General features: G+C 39.1%; 1 protein-coding gene and 1 long non-coding RNA gene across 2 annotated transcripts in view; both read left to right on the top strand.

The window, feature by feature from the left end:
• The window catches only part of SCN11A (sodium voltage-gated channel alpha subunit 11), a 197,404-nt gene that overhangs the window by 24,086 nt on the left and 150,507 nt on the right, over window positions 1-22,811 (top strand). The gene's annotated exons all lie outside the window — the stretch shown is intronic.
• Window positions 12,400-14,987, top strand: LOC141495049 (uncharacterized). Its single transcript, XR_012470646.1, has 3 exons — window positions 12,400-12,620; window positions 13,787-13,930; window positions 14,741-14,987. It is a non-coding gene; the product is annotated as an uncharacterized LOC141495049 (long non-coding RNA).

The following is a 22,811-nucleotide window of genomic DNA, read 5'->3' as shown; positions in this document are numbered from 1 at the left end:
AATGTGCACAGTAATGCAGTAGTTGGTAACCCTAAGTTCCTAATTTCTGGCATAAGAATTCAGTAGTTGACAAAAAGTCCTAGGAAAACAGTATGGCAGAAGGTATATACCAACATCTTATACTGTATTACAAATTACAGTCAAAATGAATTTATACAGGGGTGGCTAGGTGGCACAGTGGATAAAGCACCGGCCCTGGAGTCAGGAGTACCTGGGTTCAAATCTGGTCTCAGACACTTAATAATTACTTAGCTGTGTGGCCTTGGGCAAGCCACTTAACCCCATTTGCCTTGCAAAAACCTAAAAAAAATGAATTTATACATAGAGAGTGATACCATATGCAAATTAAGTAAGCAAGGAATAGTTTGCCTTTGAGATCTATGGAGAAGAGAAGAATTTATGAATAAACAAAAGATAGAATTATGAGATGTAAATTGGATAAATTTGATTATGTTAAAAACTTTTGCATAAAGAAACCAAATGCAACTAAGGTTAGAAGGAAAGCAGAAAGCTGAGAAATGATTTTTACAACTAGTATTTCTGATAAAGGTCTGTTTTCTTAAATATATAGAGAATTGAGTCAAATTTATAAGAATACATATTATTTCCTAATTGATAAATGGTTAAAGGATAAGAACAAGCAATTTTCATGTGAAGAAATCAAAGCTATCTATAGTCATATAAGAAAATACTCAATCACTCTTGATCAGAAATGCAAATTAAAACAATTCTGGGACACTAATTCACACTTATCAGATTGTCTAATATGGCAGAATAGAAAAATGCTAAATTTTGGAGAGGATGTGGGAAAATTAGGATACTAATGCTCTGCTATTGGAGTTTGAACTCATCCAACCTTTCTGGAGAGCTGACAATAAAACTGTATATATCCATTGACACAGGAGTTCCATTGCTAGGTCTATATCCCAAAGAGAGTATAAAAAGAGGAAAAAACCTACATGTGCAAAAATATTTATAGCAGCAAGTTTTGTGGCGACAAAGAATTGGAAATTGAAGGGATGCCTATCAGCTGGGGAATGGCTGAACAAATTGTGATATTTGAATGTAATGGAATACTATTGTTCTATAAGAAATGATAAGCAGAGTTCAGAAAAACCTAGAAACACATCTATGAACAGATAGAAAATTAAGTGAGTAAAACCAGGAAAACATTGTACACAGTAATAGCAACTTTGTGTGATGATCAACTGAGAATGACAGCTTTTCTTATCAATATAATGATCTAAGACAATTCCAAAGATTTCTTGATGAGAAATACTGTCCACATCCAGAGAAAGAACTGATGAAATCTGAATGCAAATTGAAGCATACTATTTTCACTTTTTTTGCATTTTTTCCTTTTGGTATGTTTTTTTTCTTTCACAACATGACTAGTATGGAAATATGCTTTACATAATTGGACATATAAAAGATATGAAATTGCTTACTGTCTTAGGGAGGGGGAAAGGAAAGGAAAAGAGAGAGAAAATTTGGAACTCAAAATTTAAAAAAGTGTGTTAAAATTGTCTTTACATGTAATTGGAAAAATAAAATAATATTTCAAAAGAAAAAAAAATGTAACAAGATTTCATTGATTTTCTTGCGAGCCAGACCAGTCTACTGACTTCTATGAACTTGCTAAGACCCTAAGATATTCATAGCCAGGCTTTACCCACAATGAATATGCTGGGGAGACTGATTTTTAAAACTCAAGTGAATTGAGATATTTCTCCCTCCCCCCATTACATTTCATCTATAGTTCAATGACCTGCTGTGTCAAGAACTTTTTGGATCCTACTTCTGTAATCTAGTACATTAGCTCTTCTCCTTAGCTTTGTGCCATCTGCAAATCTGATGAGAGCACCATCTATGCCATTATCTGAGTTGGTGGATAACAATATGAAACAAAAAGGCAAAGCATAGAGCCCCAGGACACTCCACCGGAGGCTTCCTTCCAGGTTGACATCCCCCCATTCCTGATGACTAGATGGCCTTTAGTCCTTTACAGCTCTCCATTCCAGCCATTCCACCAAACTTTACCTCTTCACCCTTCACCTGCAGCTCAGCTTGGTTTCAGATCCACAGAGCAGGATGCTCCTTTGCCTAGCATACTTTGTGTCCCTTCCTCCTTCCAGCTTCCTCTTGTGTTTTTATCTACCTTTATTAGATCCTAAGCTCCTTGAGAGCAGGGACTATTTATCTTATTTGTCACATCATGGACACTTAATAAATGTTTCTGGAATTGAATCAGATACCTAACTGAATTCCATCTAGCCCATGGCTCTTCATTTTATCCCTAAGCAAAGCTTGAGAGACAATACCAACGAGTTTGCTGAACTGGATAAATCCTTTCTATGGCATTCCCCTGAAGTAACCTCAAATAGGTGGAGAGCTTCTATTTCTACCTCGAGGCTGTCTTCTTTGGATTGGTGGCTTCTTGTCTGCACCATAATTTTAGGAAGGGCCCTGGTCCTGGCCCTTAACTTCACTCTCACTTTCTCGTCTGCCACCTGCCAGAGTAGGCCAGGTCCCCTTTATGTGAGTCTTCCCCCATTTAAATATAAACTTCTTTGGGGAAGTACTATATGGTGTGCTTAGATCTGAATATCAGCCAGGTTTCTAGCCAAGCCTGGGTCATTTTTCATTCTTTTGCATATGAGACCTGACTCCTAATTGGTAGATAGAATGCAGAGGAGATGCTTCAGACCTGTGTGGTGGGGAGAGTTCATGCACAGCTTCTTTGGGGAGAGGCTCTCTTTGGAAGCTCTAAACCTACAATGGAAGCTGGCTCCCCAACATATTCCCTCATTTCCAACTATTCTCCATCAAGACTTGGCAAACTTTCCCCTTGGGTGATATTGGCATTTCTCTCTTGATTTGAACTGAAATTTTTTTTCACTGCCACCAGAAAAGCTCATCATGTGTGGATTTTCTGATATATTCTAATTTGTATAATTTCTCTCTTTTCTTTTTTGCTGATTACTTGGTTAACTTCCTATTTATCATATATATATAATGATCTTTATAGCACAACCAAAGTATCTATGTGGCATATGTAAGCTTGGGGTAGCCTTTCCTCTTAAGAGTGACCGCAAAGTTATGCCCCTAGGCTGGCCATATTTATGGGGAGCAGATACATGTAATTCTAGTCCAGTATATCTCATGGAGCCCGGAGAAAAGAGCACCAGGCCCTGCAGTTCTCCTAAAGTCTACCTGACTTCTTCTTCAACTAGGAAGTAGACTTCAGATTGGAATCTATTCACACTTCCTGAAAGCTCTGCATTTGTGCAGGCAACCACCTGGACCTATACATCTCCCATTTATACCCACTTAGCATAGTGGCTAATATATAGTATATAATATGAATGATCTGTCTAAATTGGAGCCAGCAGAGGATGAGTAGATGGAATTCCCATTTAATCCCAGGTATATTTAAAACCATATGGATATCTATTTGACAAGAGGCAGAACTGGAAAATGGAAAGAACACTGGTCTTGGGGACCAAGAACTTGAGGTTAGGTGCCAGACCCATCACTTACTACCTATATAGCTACAGACAAGTCATTCAGCCTCAATAGGATTCATTGGGTCCAAGGTGTTGATCTAAAGAGCTTCTAGTTCCATACTTACGATCCATAAAGATATTATTTATTAAAGAATTTAGATATTAGCTCAAGCTCTCATTAACTTAGAACATTGCTTCCCATACTTTACCCAGATACCTTTGTATTTCCTAAAAGGTATGTGTTAAACATTCATCCATTAGCAAAAGTGTATGCTAGATGTGATTTTTTCCAAAATATCAAATATAAACTTGCATATTATCATGTGGTAATTTGGGAGTAATTAAAATAGGCTTCATTTTTTTTTACTCTGAATACCCTCTCTTGGGATATTCCCTATTAATAGTTGTGCATTTCTCCCCAACAAATTTCAAGTTCTCTAGTGTTCTTTGTGGCCGAATGTTTAGAAAATATGCTCTTAGAATGTTTGGAGCTTTGGTCTATGAGTAGAAGCATCTATATTTGTCTTTGAAATGCAGGATACAGGAAACTCAAGTCTGCCTAAAGGAAAATTGGATAAAATTGTTGAGGGTCTTACCAGACTTTGCAAAATCAGAAAAACTGATTCCAAGAACAAAATTCAGACTTTCTTAAGTATACAAGTTAACTATTTGCCCTGGTGAAAAGGGTCAAGGAAACCAATGTTTAAAAATATGAAAGATGATAAACTGTTCCAAAGAGTAGAAAGAAAGGAGAGCTTTGGGTAGACAGGGTGGTATAGTAGAAAGAGCATAAGTTCAGTAGTCAAAGAACCTGGATTCAAATTTTGACATTGCCTATATGACTTAGAACAAGTCACTTAATCTACCTGAGTCCCAGTTTCTCCTCTGTACAATGAGAGGATTTGACTAGATGGCCTTAGTTCTTTACAGCTCTCCAATTGTGATGGTTTCACAGCAGGCAGATGAAGGGACACCATCTTTGCCCCAAAGATGCCCAGGAGCAAAAATAAAAAAAAATGTTTCAAAAGGCCTAGTCTTTCTGAAAACTTGGTAGGTTGGGGTACCTGAAGTCATTGTGAAACTACTATATCTTCAGGTATTTTAAGAAAAATAATGCCCATCAAATTCTCAATCTCTTCCATCCCAAATATATAAGCCCAAAGACTGGGCCTCTGATAAAAAGGAGCCTGTGGTAGTTCTCAATCAAAAGACTTCCCTGGTAGTTTCCATCTGTGTTTAGGCAGCTAATTGTTGCCACAGTCTGGGAGAGCAGAGGTGAGCCATAGAGGAGGATCTCTGACCATAATTATAGGAGCTGATCATAGGGAAGCAAGAAGGTCTTTGCTTGCAAAAGCAGACCTTGGGGTCAAATAGGGAGGACCCTGTCTCTGTGAGTTTAAGGAAAAGAGCTCAGAACCACTTCAGTTTCCCATGGCTGGACTTAAAAATGATAGAGAAAGTAGAAAAAAATGACATGATGTGTGGCCATAAAAAGAAGTCAGATGTGACCTGCAATCATCAGGGGTGAGACTCTGTTCCCTTGTGGGTGATGATGGAAAGTTAGCTGAGTGCCACTAGCAACCATCCCCAGAGATATGAGCTGCCTTGGTTTGCAGCTCTTGTGTAAGAGAAATAGACTTGTTTGGTTTGGTCACAGAGGGCAGAACTTGCAGTCATGGGGAGAAGTTGCCAAGAGTCAGTTTGGGGGTTCACTGTAAGGGAAGAACCTCCCAAGATATAATTTGAACAATCACAAAGTGGAAAAGTACATGTTTATAATGATCAAACTGGACAGGTTCAGGCTGGATCTCCCCAGTCCTTCCAAGGCCTCTGTCAACCCCGAGATCCTGTGTTTTGGGCTCAGGAGACCTTGGTTTGGGTCTTGGGGGTTTTGGCATTTCATTTCTTTGAATCTTAGTTTTTTCATAGCAAAATGAGTGGTAGAATACGTCAGTGTCTTCATTTTTTTTTTTTTTACTTTGAATACCCTTCCAGGCCTGTTATGAGATTAGATTGTAGATTGTAATTGTAGAATAGATTTCTAGATTTAGAGCTGGAAGACAACTCAGAAACTGTTCATTTTACAGATAAGGAATCTGAGAAGGGAAGGGACCAGGCACATGGGTAGTAAGTGACAGAGGTGGGATTCAAACTTGGGTCCTTTGTCCTCTAAAGCCAGATCTTTGTAATGTTCTCCCATTCTCTCTGACAAACCAGTGACTGGTGACATCTTGTGACTGAAGCCACAAAGCCCTGGTGGCCTACATCCCTCCTGCTGTCCTGCGAGGCATCTGCTCTGGGGGAAGCCTGGCTTCTAGTCAAGGGAGTTATGCTCCCCAGATCTCACATTCATTGCTTCATTATCCCTGCCAGTGCTTCCCTCCCAAGAAAAGTTGTTTTTATCTTGTCTTTGGCACTAGGCTAGGGTTTCCCCAAAGAAGGAAGGAAAGTAAAAGGAGAAAATGTATAAATATGAATTAGGTAGGAAACAGCTCTGTTCCCACACACCAAAGAATTGTAGCACGTTTTACAGAGTGACTAGCTTGTCTCCAAGGGGTGTTATGACACAGTGGATAGAAAGCTGGTCCTGATACTGGGAAGACCCCTTTGATTCAAGTCCTTCTTTGATGGCACATTGGCTCTGGGATCCTTATCTCAAGGCTCCAGTCAACTCTCTTAAGACTATGAATATCAGAGAAGGTGCCAACTTGAATTGGTAGAGGGATTTTCCTCACCTGGGAGTTCTCCATATTAATAAAATTACAGATATAGCCCCTAGTGAGACAAACACAGCCTTTTACAAGGCTGACAATCAGCCATTTCACATCCTCTGAGCAGTCTGATCAAACACAAGGGGCATCTTCTTTCTGGTCTTTGTCCCCAGTTCCAGTTCTCTCTCTCTCGGTGCCAGCTCCTCCTCCCCAATCACAGTCTCTCAGGTAGATGCTGCTGCTTCTCCCAAGCTTTCGAAGACTTATCACTGCCTATGAGGTGCCACTGTCATGGTCATGTTGAGGTAGAATGAATCACATCTCGTCCCCTGGTCATCTGTAGCTGAAGGGGATTTTCCTTCCCAAAGCAGCCTCTTTTAAAATGATGCAAAGCCCTCCAAAACATTTGTTGTTGAGTTGTTTCAGTCATGCCCAACTCTTGGTGACCCCATTTGAGGTTTTCTTGGCAAAGATATTAACAATGGTTTTCCATGTCCTTCTCCAGATCATTTTACATCAATGAGAAGGAAGCAAAGAGGGTGAAGGGACTTGCCCAGGATGGCATAGCTAGGAAATGTCTGAAGTCAGATTTTTACCCATCTTTTCCTGACTCAAGGCCCAGGGCCTCCTTAATGTTGTGGAGGGGGCTGACCAAGGAAGTACTCAGGTTGTATCACATTGTTCCAACTAGCTTCCAGGTCCTTTCGTTGTTGGACCCCAACGTGGCATGATTGTCCTCAGAGACAGGCAGCAGCAGCCTCCAGGGAAGGGCCCAGGTCCAGGGCACTTGGGCAGTGGGGGCTGGCTCTGGAGGTCCCTTCAGCCTTATTCCATGGGGAAGGTGCTTGGCCAACTCTACAGTGTTCTGGGCAGGCCCCTGCCCTTCCCTCCCACCCCCATGCCCTCAGCACAACTGCAGAGTGACATGTCCTAACCCGGTTGCTTGGAATACTGGTCAGTAGCTACTCAACAGATTCCCAGAAATCCCCCAACATGAAACATCTTCTGGTTCTGTTGTCCAGTTACTTCTAGACGTTCACCGGTGGAGACGGCTTGGTTGCCAGTGGACGCCTAGACCCCATTCGTCCACTAGAGGGGACCCACGCTCCACCATCAAGATAACCTAGGCTTCCAATAGACATAATCACTGGGGTCTCAGGGCTGGAAGCCACCTTGTTCTACCCTCCATTTTATAAATGAGGAAACGGAGGCTCAGAGGAGGTCACAAGTATGTGTCAGACCAAGTGCTTTACAAATATGATCTTACTTGAACCTCACAATAAGCCTGGAAAGGTGGTGCTACAATTATCCTCATTTTACAGATGGGGAAGGCTGAAGCTGAGAGAGGTTAAATGACTTATCCAGAGTTTCCAGGTGGAAAGAATCCTTTGGGTGGAAATAGTCCCTCTCAGGACTGTGTAATGTGATCTGACTTTACAGAGGAATCAGTTGAAAAGGCTGCTAGAATTAGACATGATGCAAATAATCTTTGTGAGAAACTAAGACCAGACAATTTCAATTACAAAAATATTTTAAAGTTTCTTTATAAATGCTTTTCTAAAAAGTCAGCTACACCAGATATGTGATCAAACTTGAAATTCTGATTATACTAGAGAAGCTCACTGTCTAATGGGCTAATACACAGAGAAATGTCTTCTGGGCCTTCTCTCCAAGGTATACCAAGTAAAGGTTCTACAGACTAGATGTTATAGCTGCATAATGAGGTCTACAGGAGAAAACACTAAGGGAAAAAGAAGGAAAATCATGCTAAATAGAGAACTTACTTACTTACTGGACCTCAGATCTGGCTTTTTTCAAGACTCAGTTCAAATCTCACCTAGTACAGGCAATCTTTCCAAGCTGCTGCTGACTCTCCTCTCAGACTACCCTCCATTTGTTCTCTCTATGTTTTAAGGATTGTGGGAGAAAATTCTGTGCTCTTTATTTTGTGCATAAGCCTCCTAGAGACAAGTTCATCAATGAACTTATTCTAAGCATCTCCATGTAGAAGGAGAGAGAGAGAGAGAGGAGAGATCCCAAAAGAGACAAAAATCCTGCTTTGAAAATCTGAAACAAGCTTATTCAACAATTTATTATATTCTCACACAAAATTCTACAGAAAAATAAGACATAATTATAGGGCTCCAGTGAAGTTTCCTTAACAGTTTTGATTCATCAATCAGTCACATAACTTTTGGTGCATTCTGGAAAATACTTTTCCTAAAACCATTCTACCGATTAAACCATTTAATAAAATTTCTTCAATCACTCACTGGCATACCAAAGGCAAACTCAAGAGATACTTTTAGAAACCAAATTAAATCTAAGAATTCTTTCTTTACTTAGTAGAATCATGCCCCTAATCACTTCAGAGAAGAGTCTTGACTGGACTGCCTAAGTGTCTCTGTTTTGAAATTGGTTAGCTCTTCAATAAAAATGGTTTTTAAAAGATTTTAGGAAAGGCAGTGCTTTATATTTGATAGATTAAAAGCAAATAAAATTTTTCATTCAGGGGAGAATGAGGATTAAAGAATCAATTATTTTAATGTTAATCAACATGAATTTATTTACTTAAAAATATTTTATTTTTTCCAATTACATTTGGAACAATTAACTTTGTTTTTTAAAATTTTGAGTTTCAAATTCTCTGCCTTCCTTTCCCTGAGGTGCAAACAATTTGATATGGATTATACATGTGCAATCATACAAAACATATTTCCATAATAATTATATTATGAAAGAAAACACAGACCAAAAAAAAACCCTATGGAAAAATAAAGTAAAAAAATGGTATACTTTGATCTGCTTTCAGACTTCATCAATTCTTTCTCTAGAGGTGGATGGTATTTTCCTTTATCTTTCTTTTCTTTCTTTTTTTAAAGTTTTTGCAAGACAGTGGGATTAAGTGACTTGTCCAAGGTCACACAACTATGTGATTAAGTATCTGAGGTCAGATTTGAACTCAGGTTTTCTGGGCTCCAGGGTCAGTGCTCTATCCATTGCACCACCTAAGTACCCCATAGCATTTTTCGTCATAAATTCTTAGACATTATCTTGGATCATTGTATTGCTGAGGATAACTCATTCACAGCTGATCAATGTACAATGTTGTTGTGACTATATACTGTGTTCTCTTGTATTCTGCTCACTTCACTTTACACTAGTTTACATAAGTCTTGCCAAGTTTTTCAGAAACCATCTTGTTTGTCATTTCTTATAACACCATAGTATTCTATTACAATTATATAGCACAATTTGTTCAGTCATTCCCTCACTGATGGGGCATCCCTTTAATTTTCAATTCTTTGTGCCACAAAAGAGCTGCTATAAATATTTTTACAATATAGGTCCTCTTAAAATTTTTTAAAATCTTTTTGGCATCAAGACATAGAAATGATATATTCAGGGTCAATAAGCTATGCCCAGATTTATAGCCCTTGGGAGATAGATCCAAATTGTCTCCAGAATGGTTGATCAGGTCACAACTTTACCAACAAAGTGTCAGTGTCCCAATTTTTACATAACCCCTCAAACACTTGTCATTTTCCTTTTTTTTTTTTTGTCATATTAGCTGATCAGCCAACTATGTTTCAGCCAACATGCTAGGCATTGTACTACAAATGCAGAGAATGAAACAATCCCTATTCCAAATGTGCTCACATAGCTTAAAAAGCGGTGGGGTGTCAGTCTACTTCCAAAGCACCTCCTTATGTACTAGCTGTCTCCCCGACTGGAATGGGAACACAGTGAGGACTGAAGCAGTTTTTGCTTTTCTTTGTATCGTAGCTCTTAAGAAAAGTGACTGGCATATAGCAAAATGCTTCAAGAAGGATTTGGTGAATCACTCATTATCTTCTTGCTTTATTGGTTGTGCCTCACAGACCTCCAGGCAGCTCTGTTCTCATGTTTTACTCTGAGATAAAAAGGAACCTTGACAACAGAGTTCAATTCTGTTGGCATTTATCAAACTCCTGTTTGTGTGAGACCAGAGATCAGGCCCAAAGAGCCAAAGATGGAAATGAAAACACCTCCTGCCCTCGAGGAGGTTACACTCCCCGGCAATGGGCAATGTTGTTCATGTATGACCATGACACATGTATATTAGGTACCTTTTTAATAAGTGAGTGCCCACTACCTCTGTTTGGCCTTACCATTCAAAATTTAGTTATGAAAAATGATAGCAGTTATATCATGCCTTATAGTTTGCAACAACACTAGACATCTCACTTAAAGCTGCACTAAACTTTTGTGATAGATTATATTATTTTATTCTTAAATCGACAAACAACAATAGGGTCTACTGTTATCCTCCTTTTACAGGTGAAGCTGAAGTTCAGGAAGGTTACTTGAAGTATAGAGGGGTTCTTCCTTAGCATCACTCAGCTTTGTAAGTGTCTGAGGCTGGATCTGAACTCAGATCTCCCTGATTCTTGCTCCAGCATACTCTCTGCTGCTCTAACTAGCTACTTCTGGGTTTATAAAAACATGTGCAAAGCAAATCCAAAGGAACTGTGGAGTGTGGAGGGAAAAGAGAATCAGGAAAGACCCCTTGAAGGAAGTATCTTCAATTGAACCCTGGAGGAAGTTAACAATTCTAAGAGGTAGAGGAGGGGAAGAAAGACATGAGGCACAACCTGTGCAAAGGGTGGAGTGGGAAACAGAAAGTAAGCAGGGTGGTTTGTCTGATTCTAGAGCAGCTAGAACATAGGGTTAGGGGTTATGTGGAGGAATTTAAATTTTATTTTAGAGGCACCAGGGAAGCTTCTTGAGCAGGGCAGTGACATGGATCAGTCTTGAGTTTCAGAAATATCCATTCAGCATTTTGGGATGGAATGGTTGGAAAATGGCGAATTCGATTGTTGGGAAAGCACCTGGAACCAAGGGGAATTGTCCAGATGTGCTTCACTTTAGAACATGAGACCACAGAATGCTACCTCTTTATTTTACCTGAAAAATGATGATTTCTGGAATGGGAGCTTGGTTCTTGTGGTGGAGAGAAACAAGAAAGGAGACAGAGATTTGAGTTTTATCTTTTTTATCCTTTATATATATGTATACATGTAATATATATTGGTATAATATATATCATACACATATATCTACCTATATATATATGTATATATAATATGTATGTATGATGTTTATTGCTCACAGCAAGAGGCACTAAATTTTTTTCTTCCAATGAGAAAGGAAAGCAAGAGACCAGTCTTATATGTGAGTTCTAATTTTGTACTTTTAAGTATTTATCTTGCTTATTCTTTCCCCTCATGGTCTTCTTGGTATATTTTTCTTTGACCTCACAGTAAGACACACTATTGTTTCTTCTATATTGTTTTCTTTCCTTTTAATTTTATGTTTATCTTGATTTTCTGTCAAATAAGTCAATGGTCTAGCTATAAAGACAGAATGACTCACAGTGACCAGTTATTTGTTTCCAATCTGGGATTAATCACCTCTCATACCCTTCATTGGTGTGTGTGTGTGTGTGTGTGTGTATGCGTGTGTGCGCGCACACATGTGTGTTTGTGTGTGTGTGTGTGTGTGTGTGTGAGAGAGAGAGAGAGAGAGAGAGAGAGAGAGAGAGAGAGAGAGAGAGAGAGAAAGAGAGGGAGAAAAGCTATGTTGGGTTCTCTGATGCATTTCCAGAAATGTCTATGTGGGCAGGTCTGACGGAGTTGGAAGTACTTTGAAAAACAGCACCAACCCTGGATTACGCCATGTCTGTTGTCTGAGCTTCTTCCTAGCTTAGTTCAGAGAGTCTCATTAGCAGGTTAGTAGCAGGATGCTGAATTTCTCTACTAAGATAGCATTTGTAATCTGAGCCAGTGAGGGGGGAGGAGCACACCCAGATGCCATGATAGGACACTGGGAGATGGAGGTAGAAGACCCTGGTAAAGAAGTAAAATTTCTTTCCTGGAATTTCACTGCCTTACTTCTCTAGTGATCTTGTATTTGCTCATTGTAGAACTGGAGGCAATTTAATCCAACTCATACATGAAAGCAATTTCCATAAGAACACTTCAGACAAATAATCATCTGGAAAGATCTGAGAGAGGGGAATGAGAGGAAGGAAGAGGTGATACCAGACTCTAACCATCTGACTCTTGCTGTTGAGACTAACATACTTCTCTATTGAATTGAGAAAATTCCTCTCTTGGCACTTTTCCTTCCACCAGAGGGGCTCTGGCCCTGTGAAACAGAGGGCAAGGACATTCTGTTGCCATACTGACCATAAGGTTTTATAGGCAACTCAATTATGCCCAGGCTGATGGTCCAATCTGATGATTTTCCTTATTCCCTTTATTCTCCCAACCACTTTTGTACTTAAATCATTTCTACCCAGGGAGCGGTCAGAGGCAGTAGAAGGAGAGACCATAAATTCAGCTATGTTGGACAGCTTCAGGTAGGGATCTGAAGTAGGAAACAACTCATAGAATGCAATTTGGGATGCACATTATCATTATTATCATCACCATTGTTGTTATTTTGCTAAAATTAATTTAATTTATTCCTGCTCCTTGGTTCATCAATAGTCATGCATATTAAGAAGTGGGTGAACCCATCTCTAGGTCTATTCTAGAGATATGGTTGTAGTTAGTTGGTAGGGACTGAGACACTTTACCAAAGTGTTTCCAGTATGGTCCCAGGGAACACTATGCTAGATTTGGAGTCTGACTCTAGCCCACAACTAAGATCAAGGACTTCAGAGAAAAATGAGAAGTCAACCAATGCTGGAAGCAATGGTCTCTCTTAACTGGCATGTTTGAAAGAAGCTCCCATGTCTTGATGGTCAGGGAAGAGCCCAGGCCAGCCCATGAGCTCCTATCTCTACACAATGAGGAATAGGACTGGCACACTCAATTTAGATCAATCTGACTTTCCTCACATTGGGACCGACTCATACTTTCCAAGGAGAACTGGAAAAGGGAATACAAGTAGAGATGTCACCAGGAACTGTCCAGCAATATAGGCTCCAGACTGCAGTCTAAGGAAGGAGTCTATAATGGTCTAGGAGTCCTGGGTCCATGATTCAAGGCAGCTGAGGAAATGCCTGGGCAAGTGTCTAGCCCAATTAGGCCCATCCCAGATGAAGTCCCTCATGGGTTTTTATAGGGAGAGAGGGACCCTGCTCAGACAGCTCTGTTTCCCATACTTATTATGGTCAAAGTTAGGAAGACATCAGTCAGTCAGCTAGGAAATGGGGAGATTCTAATCTGGAATGCTTCAAATATAGATATTTCTATATATGGGAATGGGCTAGGAGGGTGGTCCATTAAAGGGTTACAGGAAGAAAAGGCATCCAGGTCAGAGAATGGAACATAAGGGAACAGGAAGTTTGTTAAATAGAGAAAGACAAAGTCAGAAAAAGTAGAAAATTTCCAGATCATTACATGACCTCATGTCTCTGAGACTCAGCTGCCTTGTCTGTATTATAGGCATGTTCATGTCAATAATACCTCCCTTATAGGCTGATTGTAAGGTTCAAGAGAGATAATAAATATTAAACTTAATGCAAGTTTTGTAGGAAGGTAGAAATGTCACTAATCATCCATATCATGATCATTCCAGTTTTGCCACTCACCAAGTCTCAGTACAATGTCTGGCACATTGATGAAGAAAACATTTAATAAATGCTGATTATTGACTAACTTGGGTCTGTATGATCAAGTCACCCAACCAAGACCTCAAGATTTCCATCAATCAAATGAACAGGTTAGATTAGATGGCTCCTGAAGTCCAACCCTTCCAGCCCCAAATTTACAGTCATATGATGTCTGTCTAACAGTAGTTAGAAGTCTTTCTCCATTCCTATTTTCTGGGCTGTTTTTTTCTCTGGACGAGAGATTACCTCAGGCCTCATATCTCTGGGCACTATTATCTAATTTGTCCATTTCAAAAGTGGATCTAATGCATTAGAAGCTGTTTAGAAAAATGCTGTCCATAGGAAACACATCTGTGACTCCTGTTTGCTGGGCTTTCTGGCACTCCTAATGACTTTGTCAGCTTCTATGGTGTTCTGAACCATCGAGAGACACGGTAGGGAGGCAGGAGGGCCTTCATCTTATCCACCTGTGAAAACACAGGAAACACACAGAAGCAACATCTGTAGAAAGACAGAGGAGAGAAGAGGAAATGTAAATGCTAGGCTGGTTTCAGTGTCCAAACAAGACCAGCATTTTAAAATCTATGCTTTTAAGTACTTCAAAGAAAAATGGTGAGGGGCAGTTAGATGGTGCAGTGGAGGGGCAGCTAGGTGGCATAGTAGATAGAGCACCTGCCCTGGAGTCAGGAGGCCCTGAGTTCAAATCTGGCCTCAGACACTTAATAATGACCTAGCTGTGTGGCCTTGGGCAAGTCACTTAACCCCATTGCTTTGCAAACCGCCCCCCCCACCCCCAATGGTGAACAATGACTCTAATCTATTTGACTTTTCACCCATTGGAACAAAACATTAAACAACAAAAAACAGAATGGAAAATAGAATGTTCCAAATGAATAAATATACCTTATCTGGTTAAATAGATTTCTACGTGGGACAGTCCAAAAGTGTATGGCTCATTCAGTGACCTGTGAAGTCCATCAACAATATGGCAGACAGTGGTTGGGAACTTCTACCTCAGGCCTGTGATATCTCGATTTATTACTGCATTGGTCAGAGATCCAAAGTTCTCAGAGCTCTATTTCCTTACAATATTGTTGACACAAATATTGTTATCCTATTTCTCTTCATCAGAGATTTTGTTTTTCATTCACTTGTTTTCCTTCTAAATTTAACCACATTAGTTTTTAAATGCAAATTCAAACTAAAATTAAAATTAAATTTAAATTTTGTATAACCAAAATTGTCTATTTTTTTGTTTCCTGTGATCCTCTTTTTAGCTTTATCATGAACTCTTACTCTCATAGATTTGAAAAGCAATTTCTTGCTTTTCTAATTTGTTTATGATGCCACCTTATATATCTAAGTCTTACATTTATTTGAAGTTTATCTTGATATGTGGTATGCAGTATTGTATTATAATTTCTACCAGAAAATGGTTGTTTAGGATTCCTAGCAATTTTTGTCACATTGTGAGTCCTTTCTCCAGTAATTGTTATCTTTAGGTTTATCAAACATTGCGTCATTATTTTCATTTAATCTGTTCCCCTGATCAATCCCCTGATTTTTAAAAATCAAGACTATTGTAAATAAAAAATTAGTTCTTAATGATCTAATTTTGAAGTAGTAGTGTTTGCCACCTCTTTCTCACTTTTTTCATTTCTTTCCTTGATATTTTTGACCATTTTTGATTTTTTATATGAATTTGTTAATATTTTTCTAACTATCTAAAACAATTCTTTGGTAGTTTGGTATGGCATTGGAAAAATTAATTTAGGTGATATTGCCATCTTTATTATAATAGGTGACAATCTATTAATGACTAATCTATTGACTACTGTCAATATTTCTCCAATTTTTAAGGTGTTATATAGCTGTTTTCATATAATTTCTTTAGCATATAGACTTCTATATGGTTTATTGTTATTTTGGATGGAATTTCTCCTTAGATCTCTTCCTGCTGGGTTTTGTAGTTAATGTATAAAATGGTATTGATTCATATGCACATGCATTATATTCTGCAACTTTGATGAATTTAAGAATTGTTTAAATAAAATTTTAGTTGATTTGAAAGTTTTCTAAATAAATCATCACATCATCCGCAAAAAGATAATTGTAGATAGAGCACTGGATCTGAAGTCAGGTAGATCCGAGTTCAACTCTGACCTCAGACACTTAGTAGTTGTATGACACTGGGCAGGTCATTTAAGCTTTACCTGCTTCAGGTTTTTCATCTGTAAAGTGGTGATAATCATAGTATCTTTTCCCAAGATTGTTGTGAGGATAAAATGAGATATTTGTGAAGTTCTGTGTAAAACATTAAAGCTTTATATAGATGATAGCTATAATTTTTATTTTCTTCCTTCCTTCTTTCCTTCCTTTATCAATTCAATGGTCTTTTTGCTTTTAATTTTATGAATTCTTTGATTTTCAAAAATTCTACTTTTTTGTTTAGTTGGGGAATTTTGATTTGTTGTTCTAGATTCCTTCACCATATATCTTATTCAGTGATTTGTTCTTTCTCTCTTTGGTTAATGAAAAACATTTAGAGACAAACATTTTCCCTAAGGTCCTAAGAAATGGGGTGACTCTAATAAACATTTAAATTAACTTGACTGATATCACATAATAAGTGGTTTTTTTGACTCAGTAGTTTATGTTGTGATCTGGCTTAGAAAACCAACACAAAAATCTAGAAGGAAGATTGCTTCTCTTAGGGCTCCAAGGTCCGAATTGAAGATAAAAGAGAACTTTAAAAAATCTTTGGGTCTTCAGAGACAAGCTTTCCTTTAAAAGTCCATGGGTCCTCAGCCAGGTTTTGAGATATCTGGACTTTCCCCCTCCTAATAGATGCTAAGAATGATCCTGGTTCGAATTTCTCTCTTTATTTGAGCTGGCAACTTCTTAAAGAGTGGTGCTCTTGCCTTACTTCTTGGCTTGTGATTTCCTAGAGTGGATTTCAGGAGAGGAATCTATTCAATGACCTTTTGAATGGAACCTTCATTGAGGGGATTGTCTAAGTCTATAAATATTTATTTGCATATTGTCTCCCTCTCCCTCATTAGAATGTGAGTTCCTTGGGAGCACCTTATATTATTTTTTTATTAATATTTTGTTTTCCAATTATTTACTATAGTAGTTTCTACCTATTGCTTTCTGTAAGGTTTTGAATTTTACAATTTTTCTTCTACCCTCTCTTCCTTCCCCCATCCCCCCACAGAAGGCAGTCTGATAATCTTTACATTGTTTCCATGCTATACATTGATTAAATTGAATGTGTTGGGAGAGAAATCATGTCCTTGAGAAGAAAATAAAATATTAGAGATATTTTATAGTACATAAGACCCTTTTTAAAATAAAATGAAGGTAATAGTCCTTGGTCTTTGTTTAAGCTCCACATTTCTTTCTCTGGATACAGATGGTATTCTCCATCACAGATGGCCCCAGATTATCCCTGATTGTTGCACTGATGGAATGAGCAAGTCCATCAAGGTTGATCATCACTCCCATGTTGCTGTTAGGGTGTGCAGTGTTCTGGTTCTGCTCATCTTGCTCAACATCAACACATGCAATTCTTTCCAGGCTTCTCTGAAATCACATCCCTCTTAGTTCTAATAGAACAATAGTGTTCCATAACTTACATATATCACAATTTGTTCAGCCATTCCCCAGTTGATAGACATTCACCCAATTTCCAATTCTTTGCTGCCACAAACAGGGCTATTATGAATATTTTTTGTACAAGTGATGTTTTTACCCCTTTCATGATCTCTATAACTTCAGGGTAGAGACCCAGTAGTGGTACTGCTGGATCAAAAGGCATATACATTTTTATTGACTTTTGGGCATAATTCCAGATTTCTCTCCAGAAAGGTTGGATGAGTTTGCAGCTCTATCAACAATGTATTAGTGTCCCAGATTTCCCACATCCCTTCCAACATTGAACATTGCCCTTTCTGCTCTTATTAGCCAATCTGATAGGGAGAGCACCTTATAGTCACCTTTTTTGTATACCCAGACCTTATCACCGTGGTTGGTGATTAATAAATGCTCATTTGCTAATTGCTTTCCTGATCATGTCTCTGAGGATTTATAAGCCATATTTTTCAGGTCCTTTAGAACTGAATTTTGTCCCTGCTTACTTATGAGAGGTTAATCCATAATTTGCAGACTTGATATAACAGTTTAAGGTTATTTTATTTGACTTCTCTTTTTACTTTAACTGATCTGAATCTCTTACAATAATGTACTTCCTAATCGGGGTGCTCCCTACCTTGTGTTCACATTCTGTAGTTGGGTACCCAAAGAGCTCATTAATCTTAGATTCTAAAATGTACTCCCTGACACCACCCTTCTAAATTACAGCTTGCAAGCTCCCATTGGTTTGCTTCTGATTAATGATCAGTCACTGGATTCAAATAACTCTTAGCGAAAGCATTTAAGCATTGCTCTCTCCCATATAAACATAAATACATACTGTGTCTGTGGGAAGAGCATAGTCAAACAAAGTATAATGGTAGTGAGGAAGACGTGTAGGTAATACATGTGATGAAGAGGACTTACAACTTGGAAACTGCAGGGCCTTATAGGACCTTGATTGCTTTAGGAAAAAAGTACTTGAAACCATTTGCCACTGGCTAAATATCAATTTAATGGCTGAATGAAGAAAGGACTGGAGTGAAGAGAGACTTGAGACCAGGCAGACCCACTAGTGGTAGGGTAATGGGGGCCTGGACAGTGGCAGAGAGGGGAGAGGGGCCTATTTGAGAGATGCTGCAGAAGTGAAATCCAGAGGCTTTGACACCAGTTTGGATATGGGAGGGTATATGTGTGTGTGTGTGTGTGTGTGTGTGTGTGTGTGAGAGAGAGAGAGAGAGAGAGAGACAGAGAGACAGAGAGACAGAGAGACAGAGACAGATAAAAGAATCTGATGACTCCTGAGGTACGAACTTGAGAGACAGGGAGGTTGGAGGTGCTCTCTTAGTGACAGGGAAGGGAGAAGGAAAAGATAGAGTTCCATTTTAGACACACTGAGTGAAAGATGTCTACTGGCTATCCAAAAGTCAGAAGGCAGGCACTCTTTTCTTTGTATGTTAAAAACCTTCCCAGACTTGTCCCTGTGATTCAAGTATTAAAAACAGTTTTAGTTCTGTAAATGTAGATTCACTCATCTGTCAGGTCAATGCTTACAGAAACCAACTATTGTTCCTAAAAGGTATAAAAACCTTTAAGTCCTGAGATTGGGAGCTTTTGTCTTTTTTTTTCTTTTCTTTGGGGGCGGGGTGTTTGCAGGGCAATGGGATTAAGTGACCTGCCCAAGGTCACATAGTTATGTAATTATTAAGTGTCTGAGGCTGGATTTGAACTCAGTTCTTCCTGACTCTAAGGCCATTGCTCTATCTACTGTGCTGCCTAGCTGCTGCCTCAATGGATTTTTGTCTTAAACAGGCCTTCCCATGGCACTATGTATCTGGATCTTCTAAATCCTTTGAATTACCTTCTAATGGTCTCCTATAAGTGAGAAGTGGTCTGCCTACCATCCCACATGAAAGGCTATATGGTATCACAGAAAGAAGGTTGGATTTGGAGTTGGAGGACCTTGATCCAAATCCTGTCCATCCTACCTGTGACCTTGGGCAAGTAGCACTTCATTTAGACTCAGTTTACTCATCTATAAAATGAAAAGTTAAATTGATGGCTTACAATGGTTCCTGAAGTAACATGATTCTGTGATGAACAGCCCCATTCTAAAGGCAGTGATATCCCCTCACTGGCAAATGGTCAGTTCATCTCCAGGGGATGCAACGGAAAGTATGTTAAATAAGGAGTCAGAGGTCAAATCCTGTCTCTGCCAATGACTCCATGTTTGATCTTGGGCAAATCAAATTCTCTGAGTCCATTTCCTCCTCTTTAAAAGGAGACAGACTCGAAGGTCTCTGAGGTCCTTTTTTTGCTCTGTATGTCTGATCCCAAGTTACAAAGGGAATTGGTTGCCCCTAACCTCTCTGCCCCAGGGATATAGTTCTTATACTTCATAGAAAAAAGGGGTGGTGGAAATTGGAATGTGACAGACAGAATGAAAGGTTTAGAGACTGGAAGAAGACAGCAGAAATCAGACCTAAGGAATAGAAACTGAGGATGAAGAGGATTTTTTCCTTCACTTGCCTGCTAATATCATATAATATGGATAAGCAAAAGAAAAAGCAAATAGGAGATGATGAAAGGGAAGCTTCATCATCTGTAAATACTTTTCACTGTAATGAACAATAGCACCACTCTTATAAAATTTATGGGCCTGCAGGAGAGGAATGAGGTTTTACTAACCTAAAAGTTTACAGGAATCACCACAGATACTACAGGTAAATCAACATTTTCCTTAAGTCAAGGCCTCCCTCTCAACCAGACTTAGCAGGTGAATGAGTGTGTTTTGTCATCTTGATGATGATGATGATAGTCGACAGTTATCAAAGGCTTTAAAGTTTAAATAGCATTTTACCTCACTTGATTTTCCTGTCAGGTCTACAAAATAGGACCAACTGAGTTTCTGCTACATATTTGCCTCTGCTCAAGAACGAGCAGTATCTCCCTATTGTCATGAGGATAAAAATGAAAAAGCCCCATTTGTCATTTAAAGTCCTTCACTGTCAGAGGTCCACTGTACATCACTCTCTGCCCCAAGCTTGGGAACTAGCTCCTGCCTCCACCTTTGCACAGGGCATCCTCTGGGAAAGCGATTAGGGTGTTTAACTTATTTCTCATCTCAGCTCAGAAATCATTTCCTGGGTGCCTTCAATGATGTCCCAATTTCCTGCTGTGGGGACTATCTCTAGGGCTTCTCTGTTAGAACCCAGAGCAGGGTGCTCAAAAAATCCGAAGAGGAAAAAATAGGTTGATGAGATAGCTCAAAGAGCTGGAGTGTCCAACTCAAATAGAAAGGGGGCCACTGGAGCATACCAAAAGATCCCAGCAGTCTGTATATTGGCTCAGAAAGCCATATACAATATTAGCATTTTTCTGTTTGCTTATTATATTTTATTTACTGAAATATTTCCCAGTTGTATTTTTAACTTGGCTCCATGGTCTTGGAAGTTGGATCTTCAGGTTACATACTTGGTACCTCTGCCTCAGAGGGTCCTGAGAATGAGTTGCCCATTTGACCAGGTGGGACAAGATTCTGCCCATGTCTAACTCCTTGCTGAGGGGCTCATACTTGTAGAGACAAAGTCACCCAACTGGTTGCTGAACTGGAGGACCAGGAACCTTAGTAATGGAAGCCCAAAAGGCTTCAGTCCTTCCTCTTGACTTTCTCTTCTTTTCTAACTTTGAATATTGCAGGAGCATTTTTTGAGCTGTGTCCTGAGAAATGGGTAGATGAGGGGATGGCTGACACAGTATTCTTCTTCTTTCCCATTCCTCTGTTCAGCTAGGAACACATATAGCCAACAATAACAACAATGGCTGCTAGCATTTATAAAAGACTTTATAAAGATCGTCTCCTCTGACCCTGACAACCACCCTGTGACATGGTGCTATTTTAACCTCCATTTTATAGATGAAAAAACTAAGCATTTGGGTTTCCAATGGATTGACAGTGAAGAACCAAATGCAAATTTATGATTCCAGTCAGCCATCCCACAAATTTAGATTCTGATCCCCCCCACCACATTGCCTCAGAAATTAGAAGCTAATTTATTAGATCTAGTTTGTTTATATGTAAAATTGTATATGAAGGGATAAATTACCTGTCCCATACCTAATCCCTATGGCATGCTTACTCTTTCTACCATCTTCCTTTGTTTCTGTTGACTCTTGTGTTTTTAAGTCATTTCCCATTTTAATAGGAATGCTCGAAAGTCTTCTAGGTCATTAAATCTCCCTCACTCCCACTCCTCCAGTTATATTTAACTTTGCCTGGGTAAATTATTTTTGGTTACAAGCTCACATAGCTTTAATTTTTTGGAAGAGTGTATTCCAAGCGTCCTACTCATTTACAAAAGCATCTGTCAAGAAGACCTTGACAATGGTTCTTTGGTACTTAAACTCCTTTCTGAGTATTTTTTTTTGAATGCAGAACTCTCGATTTTGACTGCGATATTCCTGCTTTCTAGGATGATGGTGATACTCACCTCAGTGAATTCTTTCTGTCTTCCTTTTGCCTTGTGGTTAGCTCTGTACAATTTTTAGTTAGGATTTCAGAGAGACTTTCTCTCATCAGTTTTTGCTTCAAGGAGAAGAGACATGCAGCAGGTAGTGTGTAGCAGCCTGCCCACCATCAAGTCAGGTGATGGCACACTTTGGCAGTCATCCTGTGGAATTGCCTCTGCCTTTTGTGACTGTGACTGGCAGCAAGACATATGAAAACAGACTTGGGATTATAGAATCCTAGACCTAATGCTATAATGGGACCATAGAAGTAACTCAGCTCTGTCTTTTTACAGAAGGGCATGGCAGAATGTGACCAGAGTCTGTCCCTTCCAGTGACCACAGTCTATTCCTCCAAAGACCAGAGCTAGGAAAGGACTCTGAGGATCACAGATTGTCAGCTATTATGAAGCTCAGTGACATGGTGAGCTGACTGGAAAGGGAGACTGCCTTTCATTCTTTTTTTTTAATTTAAATTTATTTTTATTAAAGATATTATTTGAGTTTTACATTTTTCCCCCAATCTTGCTTCCCTCCCCCCCCCCCCCAGAATGCACTCTGTCAGTCTTTACTTTGTTTCCATGTTGTACCTTGATCCAAATTGGGTGTGATCAGAGAGAAATCATATCCTTAAAGAGAAGTCTAAGAGGTAACAAGATCAGACAATAAGCTATCTATTTTTTTTCTAAATTAAAGGGAATAGTCCTTGCACTTTGTTCAAACTCCACAGCTCCTTATCTGGATACAGATGGCACTATCCTTTGCAGACAACCCAAAATTGTTGCCGATTGTTGCACTGATGGAATGAGCAAGTCCTTCAAGGTTGAACATCACTCCCATGTTGCTGTTAGG

This window comes from Macrotis lagotis, chromosome 8 (genome assembly GCF_037893015.1).
Source record: "Macrotis lagotis isolate mMagLag1 chromosome 8, bilby.v1.9.chrom.fasta, whole genome shotgun sequence".
Taxonomy (NCBI): domain Eukaryota; kingdom Metazoa; phylum Chordata; class Mammalia; order Peramelemorphia; family Peramelidae; genus Macrotis; species Macrotis lagotis.
The sequence above is the reverse complement of the archived record's forward strand: the minus strand, read 5'-3'. Positions and strand labels throughout refer to the sequence as shown.